Raw genomic sequence first — 10,000 nt, forward strand, 5'->3', positions numbered from 1 at the left:
GTAGTGTAGTGGTTAGCACGCTCGACTCACAATCGAGAGGGCCGGGTTCGAGTCCCGGAAAGGGGGCAAATGGGCAAGCATCTAATGTGTGGCCCCTGTTCAACTAACAGTAAATAGGTACAGGATGTAACTCGAGGGGTTGTGGCCTTGCTTTCCCGGTGTGTGGATTGTGTTGTGGTTTCAGTCCTACCCGAAGATCGGTCTATGAGCTCTGAGCTCGCTCCGTAATGTGGAAGACTGGCGGGGTGACCAGCAGACGACCGAGGTGTTTTACACACACACACACGCATTATATATATATATATATATATATATATATATATATATATATATATATATATATATATATATATATATATATATATATATATATATATATATATATATATATATATATATAGAATATACTATCACCGGGATATTAAGAGAGAGAGAAGACACAATGTACTTTCACCGTGGAGTTCACATTAAATGAAATTGAAAACACATTTAACTTTTGCTAAAAACCGTGGAGTTCACATAAAACGTCAGTATTGTCTCTCTCTCTTCTCTCTCTCTCTCTCTCTCTCTCTCTCTCTCTCTCTCTCTCTCTCTCTCTCTCTCTCTCTCTCTCTCTCTCTCTCTCTCTCTCTCTCTCTCTCTCTCTCTCTCTCTCTCTCTCTCTCTCTTCCTCCTTCTTTCACCTCTCCCCTCCCCTCCCTTCTTTCCCTTCCATCACTCGCCTTTCCTCCGTCTTTTCCACCTCTGTGCCGTTCCTCTTTTCTCCCTCCATTCCTCTTGCCTGCCGTGCCTCCATCTCTCATTCCCTGTCTTCCACCTTCCTGGGCACCAGTGCAAGTATTTTAGTCAGAGCGATCAGAGGAGAGCCGAGATTTGCAACACTTTTACGAAATTTTTGCGCCTTCCATTCGCCTGGTTCCCCTGTTCACCATTTTTGTCTTTACTGCACCAGTTTATAAGTAGTGTCATTAATAGCATGAAACTGTCTATTTTTATGTTTTTTTCTGGTTTTATTTTGGTAGCATTTACTATTGTTGATATGTGTAGACTATGTCATTTTTACATGCAAATATGTACTTACTTGTTTCATTACCTTCCAGTTAAAATTTTGTAACAGTTTTCCCCTTTTTTGTCTTGCTTTCTAACTAGTAAATTTCTTTTTTTATCGTCCGTGTCCTTGTCTTATTTTTGTCTTAGTGTCTTCTCTTCTTCTTCTTCTTCTTCTTCTTCTTCTTCTTCTTCTTCTTCTTCTTCTTCTTCTTCTTCTTCTTCTTCTTCTTCTTCTTCTTCTTCTTCTTCTTCTTCTTCTTCTTCTTCTTCTTCTTCTTCTTCTTCTTCTTCTTTCATTCTTTTCCACTTTTTTATTCTCGTCATCCTCAGTACATAATAGAAGTTTCTCTTTCCCTACGTTTCATAAAACACCTTGATGTTGAGATTAATGAAGGCCAGTAGGGAACTTATTCGTACTCTTACTGAACAGGGAATGTCACCAGTCTGGAAGATCACAGGTTTGGCATTTTCAGCAGGGCGTAATTCCAGTTTTTCGTCGCGACAGGTAACAGTGTCTCCTAAGAAGGCAGGATTCATTAATAACTGTATAGATTGACGTTTTACTGTGTGTATGTGTATCCATCTTACTCTTATCTTACTCCTTTCTGCACGTATAGTTTAAATTCAGAGTCTCTCAGTATTGATCAAGCGTCCTGAACACTGTCCACAGGCGTAGTCTTCAGCGTGCCGGGCTTATAAGATGTTAGGACAAGATTCAGGTTTCTCGCTTCGTGTCGTAATAGTCCGCTTAGAGAATAATAGATACGAACACGAGTCAGAGATCTACATTTCTGGCACCTTTTGACCGGAGCGGATGACTAATAGACATTGTGTGTGTGTGTGTGTGTGTGTGTGTGTGTGTGTGTGTGTGTGTGTGTGTGTGTGTGTGTGTGTGTGTGTACTCTTGCGTCCATCCAGTCAGCGACGAGAGAAAAATTATATTTGATTCGTAAATTTTGCTACAAATTGCTGTTATTCTCCTTATCACTTGACAACTTTACGTCTGTCGTCAATTTCCGGCTAAAATGAAGGTCTTAAAAAAGGAAGAATCGAAATAGAAACAAAATTAATAATATTCGGCAAAAATATTTACTGTCTCTTATTTGTTTCCGATCCTACCCGAAATACCTTTCCCTTTTCTGAAAAATTTTTGCCTTGTTTCTCTTTAGCCCTAAATATCACTTTGTGCCAGTCTGTACCCCAACGCCGATAACTTTTTATTACACTGATATTCTCTCTCTCTCTCTCTCTCTCTCTCTCTCTCTCTCTCTCTCTCTCTCTCTCTCTCTCTCTCTCTCTCTCTCTCTCTCTCTCTCTCTCTCTCTCTCTCTCTCTGCCCTAGAGGCTCTCTATTTAATTGACACTTTTCCAGAATACTCTGATTGAGTTAGGCAAATTGTTTTCCCGACTTTTGCTGAATACCGACCGATATTTTGTTTTATTTATTTTGTTATATTCATAAAGGGCGGGTTTAAGATTCTTTTTATTAATATTGGGCATCGTATAAGATAAGTAATGACTGTTACTGCTCTGCTGCTCTTTATTTCTTCCTACTCGTATTTGCATTCCTCCTTTTCCTCCTTTATCATTTTATCATTCGGCCTCTCTTTCTTTTTCTTTCTTTTTTTCATTTATTCTGAGTCTTTTCCGTTGTCATTATCATCGTTTCTCCTCTCTTCTTCTTCTTCCTCCTCCTCCTTCTCCTCAATAAAACAAGCAGATCAGGGTACGAATCTGTGTATGTTGAACTGAAAATAAATAGAAAACATATAATAGTCACGATGATCTATCGACCTCCTAAAATTCCGTAAGACAATGACGTACCTAATGCATATATAATGAAATAAAAACAACACCGAAAACTAAATCATCTATTGCATGAGGAGATTTCAATTTACTATATTTCAACTGGAAAATATTAACATCTGATGAGGGGTCCCGACTACTAAGAATAGTGTAAAAGCTATATATTTTTTTTTTTCAGTTTGTAAGAGAACCCACTGTAGATGATAGTGTATTAAATATTGTCTTAGCATCAGATCACCATTCAATGCATGCTTGTGAATTTGGCAAAATCTTAGCAAACGACCATCAGATTACTATTACTATTAAGTATTTCTAATTCATTTGTATCAAAAGAACTGATAATGATAAAAAAATGAACTTCTAAAGATTGTAACATGCTTGTTAGTGACAGCAGTAATGCTGCAACAATTCTAAGTTACTTTCTTCACAGTATGTGTATTACAGAAAAAATATATCGACTTTACCAACAGCAATCAACATGTTTAAAAATTCGCAACAGAATAGCTAAAAAATATATAAAATAAGTGAAAACAACATAATCAAGTACCTATGAAACCTGGATTCTCAAAAGAAGCACAGGCACTGATAGAATATCGAGATTATTGTGAGAATCATTACAAGAAGGAATTTTATCGAGTCATTGGAAATGAGAAACTGACACACCGATATTCATGAAAGGTAACAAAAGCAAAACTGGAAACTACAAACTCATCAGTCTCACCTCGGTAATTATATAAAAAGAAAAAATCAGGAAAGAATACTCAGAGACAGAATCACTTCCTTCCTCGACAACCACAAATTCATATTAGACACCATCAGACACCCAACATAACTTTCGTAACAACAGATCTTGCCTCACAAACCTCTTGGAATTCTTCAATTACATACTCTCAAATTATGATGAACGAGTCCTATCTGAGATTATATGGACTGCAGGAAAGCGTTTGATGCTGCACCACATAAATGTCTTTTAACTAAGCTGAAAGGACACGGAACGGGAAAAAAAGTTGTGTGCTTGGATTGAAAGTTGGCTAACTAACCGAAAGCAAAGAGTGGTTATTAAGTTACGAGTGGTGTCCCTCAGGGTTAAGTTTTGGGTCCGTTAATTCTTTTATATATATATATATATATATATATATATATATATATATATATATATATATATATATATATATATATATATATATATTAATGATTTTTGACTGTAGCATTGAATCAAAAATATCAAAACTGGACGACGACACTAAACTGGGTGGTAAGATACTCACAAGGCACGACAGTGATGCCATTCAGCGAGATTTGGATAACCTAAATCCTCTGAGTGAGAAATGGCGTTTGAATCTTAATGAAGCTAAGTGTAAAATAATAAACCTCGCTTATAACAATTTAGAATATGATAGTAGATTACACGGACAAAATCAATCAGAATCACAGAAGAGAAGGATCTGGACATGATATTAACAAGTGATTTGAAATGCACTACGAAATATTCGGCTGCGAGTCGTAAAGCAAAAGTTATCTTGAGATTTATTGCGCGTAACTTTGACTACAAAATACCTGGTCTCAGTGTTATTAAAAGAACATCAAGAAGTTGGAGAGCGTGCAAAGACTACCAACTAAACTATTTCCAGGATTACGTGGACTGTCTTATGAAGAACGCCTGAAAATATTAAATATGCTCTCCTTAAGAGATAGTCGAATCTGAGATGATCTCATAGAGAAATTCAAATTTGTTATAAATATAGATAAGACAGATTACGAAAATCTTTTCCAGATCTGCCATTGAATAACTACAAGTAATAGCTTAAAAATTAAAGGACAACTATTTAATACTACTTTGCGAAGCTTTTTTTTTTTTTTTTACATACGCGTAGTTGAATTTTGGATAAACTACCAGTGTCTGTCGTCCAGGTCAACACGGTGGCAACGTGCAAAATAGATTAGGTAAGTATTAGAAAGAAAATGGTTTCCGAATTTTTATTTGGTAGGAATGATAGCATTTACAATAGTTCTTGATTTTTCCATCTTCCCTGTATGAAATTCACAGTTTTTTTCTGTTTATTTTCTGCCGTGTAGCGCCAGAGTGAGTGGTGGGTGGGGAGAAGCTTAATCTTTTCTATTCTTGCCTCCTACTATATAGTTTACTTATTATAGCTGTAGTATAGTGAACGAGTGACGTTTCTCCTTCTTCTTCTCCTCCTTCTCCTTCTCCTCCTCCTCCTCTTCCTCCTTCTCTTCCTCCTCCTCCTCTTTCTCCTCCTCCTCCTCCTCCTCCTCCTCCTCCTCCTCCTCCTCCTCCTCCTCCTCCTCCTCCTCCTCCTCCTCCTCCTCCTCCTCCTCCTTCTCCTCGTCTAAGAAAACAAATTGGGCCGAAGGTCATTATCTTATTTAAAACTTTTTTTTATATATTAAATTCATGTTAGTTTTTTAATGCTTTATGGTAACTCTTCTCTTCTGGTCAGTCCTGGCACGAGAGATAAATTGGTAGGTGGTGAGGAGCCTTGTTCTTTCATACTGTAAAATTATATTGAGATGGAAACAAACAGCATAACATGATCTGAGGGGCTGCTGCTGTTAGAAAGTCTAATATTTGAAAATCGTCGTCCCCTCATCTTTGTTCTTGTCATTGTCGTTGTCATAAATGTTGAGGTTCCCCTTTCGTTCTTCCTTCTCTTACTCTTCTTCCTCCTCCTCCTCCTCCTCCTCCTCCTCCTCCTCCTCCTCCTGCTCCGCTTCTTCTTCTTCGTCTTCCTCATCATTCTCTTCATCCTCCTCCCCTCCTCCTCCTCATTTTCCATCTTCTCTTAGCTCCCCAAGGTCATGCATGCCTTGTTTAAATCATTATGTGCTTCTCGAGAGTCCATTTAAATCAAAGTTCTTGTAAGAATATGTAGGTAATGGATGTTATAAGCTTCCATAACTCATTAATACAAAAATAAAATTAATTTTTGCACCCGTCTATATAATTTTTTCCATGAAGGAGGAATGGTGTTATTTGTTACTGTTTTTTTTCAAGATCCTTCCCTCCCGCTGCGCACGTTTCGTTCCTCATTCAGAATAAGATGTCTTTTGGCACCATTCCAAGCGGCCACGGTCAGGTCTGGGAGTCGGAGGTTGATGTTTAGGTGGAAGAAAAAAATATATTGCGTAAAATGTCACTATTTAAATGTAAAAGAAAATCTTCCTTTGGGAAAAAAAATTAGTCCCGTACAGTACTGACAAGCTTATAATAGCGCATTCACTCCTTACATTTATTCTATTACATATTTTAGTTTTGACTTGATTTTGTTTCTTATCAGTCTCTTAGGGGGCTAACAAATGACCATCCTACTTCCGTGTATTCATATGTATACACCGGACCTTCCAAACAACATTATATCCGTTATTCGCACTATCTCCACGAATTGTATCAGTACCACTATCCGTGCGATTGTTGCTGGCACTCCAGAGATCACCACCCTCACCACTTCCTTCACCACGCCAATAAGTAGCATTATCACCGCCATTAAGTTTCACCATTATCGTCACCGTCATATCCGCAACTTCCTTTACAGATTCCTGCGTTGGGTGATTACAATATCATCATCACCACCACCACCACCACCACCAGAAGCACCATCATCACCACTACCGATATGGCCTCTGTTGCTATTATTTCACTACCACCATTAACAACAACGACAATAACGGCAACGTCTCTGGTGTGAAACATTTGTGGTTGGAGTGTGAGGGCGGGAAGGATCGTGTCCCCTTAAGGATTGCTAATGTGGGCGTGGGGCCATTTGAAGGAGTGGGAGACGAGGTGAGGGAAGACAAAAGAAAATAGAGCAACCCTGAAGACTTCACCGCAGACTGTTCTTGACAAGTGTGTATAAATCACCACCACAGTCGCCTGCTGGTAACCCAGTCAGCCTTCCCCATTACTGAGCGAGCTTAGAGCTCATAGACCTATCTTCAGGTAGGACTGAGACTACAACACATTCCACACACTGGGAAAGCGAAGCCAAAATCCCTTGACCTACATCCTACCTATTTACTACTAGGTGTACAGGGTATACACATTAAGAGGCTTGCCCACTTGCCTCGCCGCTTCCCGGGACCCGAACCCGGACCCTCTCGATTGTGAGCCGAGCATGCTAACCACTACACTACGCAGTGTGTGTGTGTGTGTGTGTGTGTGTGTGTGTGTGTGTGTGTGTGTGTGTGTAAGCCAAATAGATTAAAACGTAGTCACATCGTTGGCCAAATAAACGCAAGCGCATGTTCGCAAAGTACATTAAGATTGCCTGCCTTTCACTCTTTAACAGACATTATAAGGGATTATCTCAAATTGCCTTCCCAACACACATTCGAAACCGGGATCTCTTGAGCTCTCGGAGTTCGAAATAGCATCAAAACATAAGAAAGTAAGAGGACTTAAAAAAATCACCTGGGCTACACATTGCATTTTCTGAACACTTCACTCTCAATATTTGCCTTTAACATCTATATTCCTTTAATCTTCATTTTGAAAATATTATATAATATCTACGTTCTTGCTAAGCTGTTTTTTTTTCTGCTCATCAGCAAAGTTACTTCTAAACAGATTTTTCTTTTCTAGTTCATAACCATTTATACAAACTTTGATTTGGTCACTAACAAAAAGAACCTGGTCTATATCACCTTTCTTAATTTTTCTACACATTTAGATACTCATATTGCATGATCAAGCACCTTTAGCCTATAAGGTGCGCATACTACCAATCTTCATATTATACCTGAGGCGTAATATTCTTGGTGTAATGCAGCAAGAAATATTCAGTGGTCCATACCTGTTCTGATAACAATGATAATAATCACAGTTCACGTACTTCAGCTATTTTTGTGTCAGTGTTAACTTGTTAGTCTCCAGTGTTCGCGTGTGTAGCCTCCTGCAGAGCACAAGGCTATGACATTGTATGATATGTGGATCACCGCCCTTGACCTTCCCCACACGCCAGGGTGTTCATAACTTATGTAGGTTACTTGCGAAGTAAGAGGAAAGCCTTTAGGGTAATAAGAACGCACACACACACACACTCTCTCTCTCTCTCTCTCTCTCTCTCTCTCTCTCTCTCTCTCTCTCTCTCTCTCTCTCTCTCCAAATATGTAGATATGTAGGTAGAGTAAAAATAAAAATAATGAAATTCGATAACAGAGTTTTGAGAGAGAGAGAGAGAGAGAGAGAGAGAGAGAGAGAGAGAGAGACACACACACACACACACACACACACACACACACTCTCTCTCTCTCTCTCTCTCTCTCTCTCTCTCTCTCTCTCTCTCTCTCTCTCTCTCTCTAAATATGTAGATAGGTAAGTAGAGTAAAAAGAATAATGAAATTCGATGACAGAGTTTTGAGAGAGAGAGAGAGAGAGAGAGAGAGAGAGAGAGAGAGAGAGAGAGAGAGAGAGAGAGAGAATAAGTGGATAACAGAAACGCGCGAGCGCGCACACACACACACACACACACACACAACAAAGCGTATGTGTATGTCTGCCATATTTTTTGCCTCCTGTGGAGGTATGTTTCGGGGTTAGACTTCCTTATGTCTGTCCTTTTTTTTTTTCTGTTTTGCTTCCTTTTCTTATTCCTCATTTACCCCTTGGGGTGCATCACAAATCCATGCTCAGGGTCGACGCGCTAAAGGTAGACTAACATACACGGCAACACGAAAGTTAAGCAGATTTCAAGACCTGAATCCTCATACAGACACACACACACACACACACACACACACACACACACACACACACACACACACACACACACATATACTCGTCCACACAAACACACATGCACCTATTTTTTCCCCTTGTCGCTGCGTGCTATTTATATCTGTAGAGATGAGAGCAGTCACGTGCCTGGAAAACGTTCATCCACAGAGGAATAAATCAGTGAGAGCGGGTGGAGTGAGGAAGGGGAATAGGTAGGCAGGTACTGAGGGGATAGGGGGACAGTCACTTACCTACGAAGCTGCTGACTGGTGTGAAGGTGAGGTGAGGTGAGATGAAGGTGTATTGAGGTGCAGTGCAGTGCTAGAAGTCTTCAGATGACGTGACGAGGATCTCAGGTGCTGAAAGCGAGTCTTGTTTTCATATCAATTTCTCAAACTCATTGTATTGTTGTGTGTCATTTGTTTTGTGTCAGTAGAAATATACGTATAACTATGTATATAAATCTTTTTAGTTACTTTATTTGTTTTTAGTAGTTGTAGTTGTAGTTGTAGTTGTAATATTTTATTGTTTTTGTATTTTATCTTTTGTATTTTTATGGTTCCTTGGTTTAGTTACTGTTAATAATCTCCACTTGTTTTGTTTTTGTTTATTTGGGGTTCAGTTTTAGGAGGTGAGAAATAATAAGTAACTAAACGAAATGCTGCACTGTTTTAGTCTTAGTTATTAGTAAGTGTCACGTTCACATGTCATTCATTTGATGTTAGGGAATTATACAGTTGTTTTTAGTAGTTTTGTTTTTTACATTGCAGTTTTTATATGGATCTTGTGTGGTTTATAGAAGCTTTTTAAGGTATTTTATCACTACACTTTTTTTTTATATATATATTTTCCTTCAACCTCACACCCACTCTCACACACACTCACACACGTGCACACTGAAAATTGCGAATCGAGCTAAAATTACGTAACGCGGACAACTGTGCTTCGTTAGGAGACTCCCGGGATTAGTGTGGTTCTCGCCCAACAAGAAGCACTTCAGTACATGTCCATAACAAGCAGAGTATTGACAGGAGGAAGGAGGGAGAGTGTGAGGTGAAGGAAAATGTGTGTTGGTGTGTATGATATTGTCTTATAAAGTTGTTAAACTCGTGTGTTCCTTCTCCTTCTCTTCTTATTTTTAAAACACTTTCTGCTCTCTTCCTCTCATTCCTCCTTCAGATTATTGCTCCATATTCCTTCTGTAACTTTTCTTCACACACATTCGTAATATGTTTATCTATTTTTTTTTTTTTTTACTGTCTTGCTTCAGAGTCAGGCGAGATTAAAAAAAACAAATTATAATTCTTTTCTTCTTCCTGTGTGTGTGAGTGTGTGCGGAAGCTGCTTTGAATGAGTCCTGTGTCTCTTGTTTTATTTATTTGTGGATGGAATTTGAGGTAGAGTGTCGCC

At 38.8% G+C, this 10,000-nt stretch overlaps 1 protein-coding gene across 11 annotated transcripts in view; it reads right to left on the bottom strand.

Moving 5' to 3' along the window:
- Positions 1-10,000, bottom strand: part of LOC123519824 — a 248,780-nt gene that overhangs the window by 237,863 nt on the left and 917 nt on the right. For 10 of the 11 annotated variants that reach the window (XR_006679104.1, XR_006679105.1, XM_045281345.1 and 7 more), the window contains exon 1: positions 8,842-10,000. This exon is cut by the window's right edge. The gene's annotated coding sequence lies outside the window, so the exon portion shown is untranslated. The remainder of the gene's footprint in view (positions 1-8,841) is intronic. The other variant, XM_045281342.1, reaches the window with a different exon arrangement.

This window comes from Portunus trituberculatus, chromosome 46 (assembly GCF_017591435.1).
Source record: "Portunus trituberculatus isolate SZX2019 chromosome 46, ASM1759143v1, whole genome shotgun sequence".
Taxonomy (NCBI): domain Eukaryota; kingdom Metazoa; phylum Arthropoda; class Malacostraca; order Decapoda; family Portunidae; genus Portunus; species Portunus trituberculatus.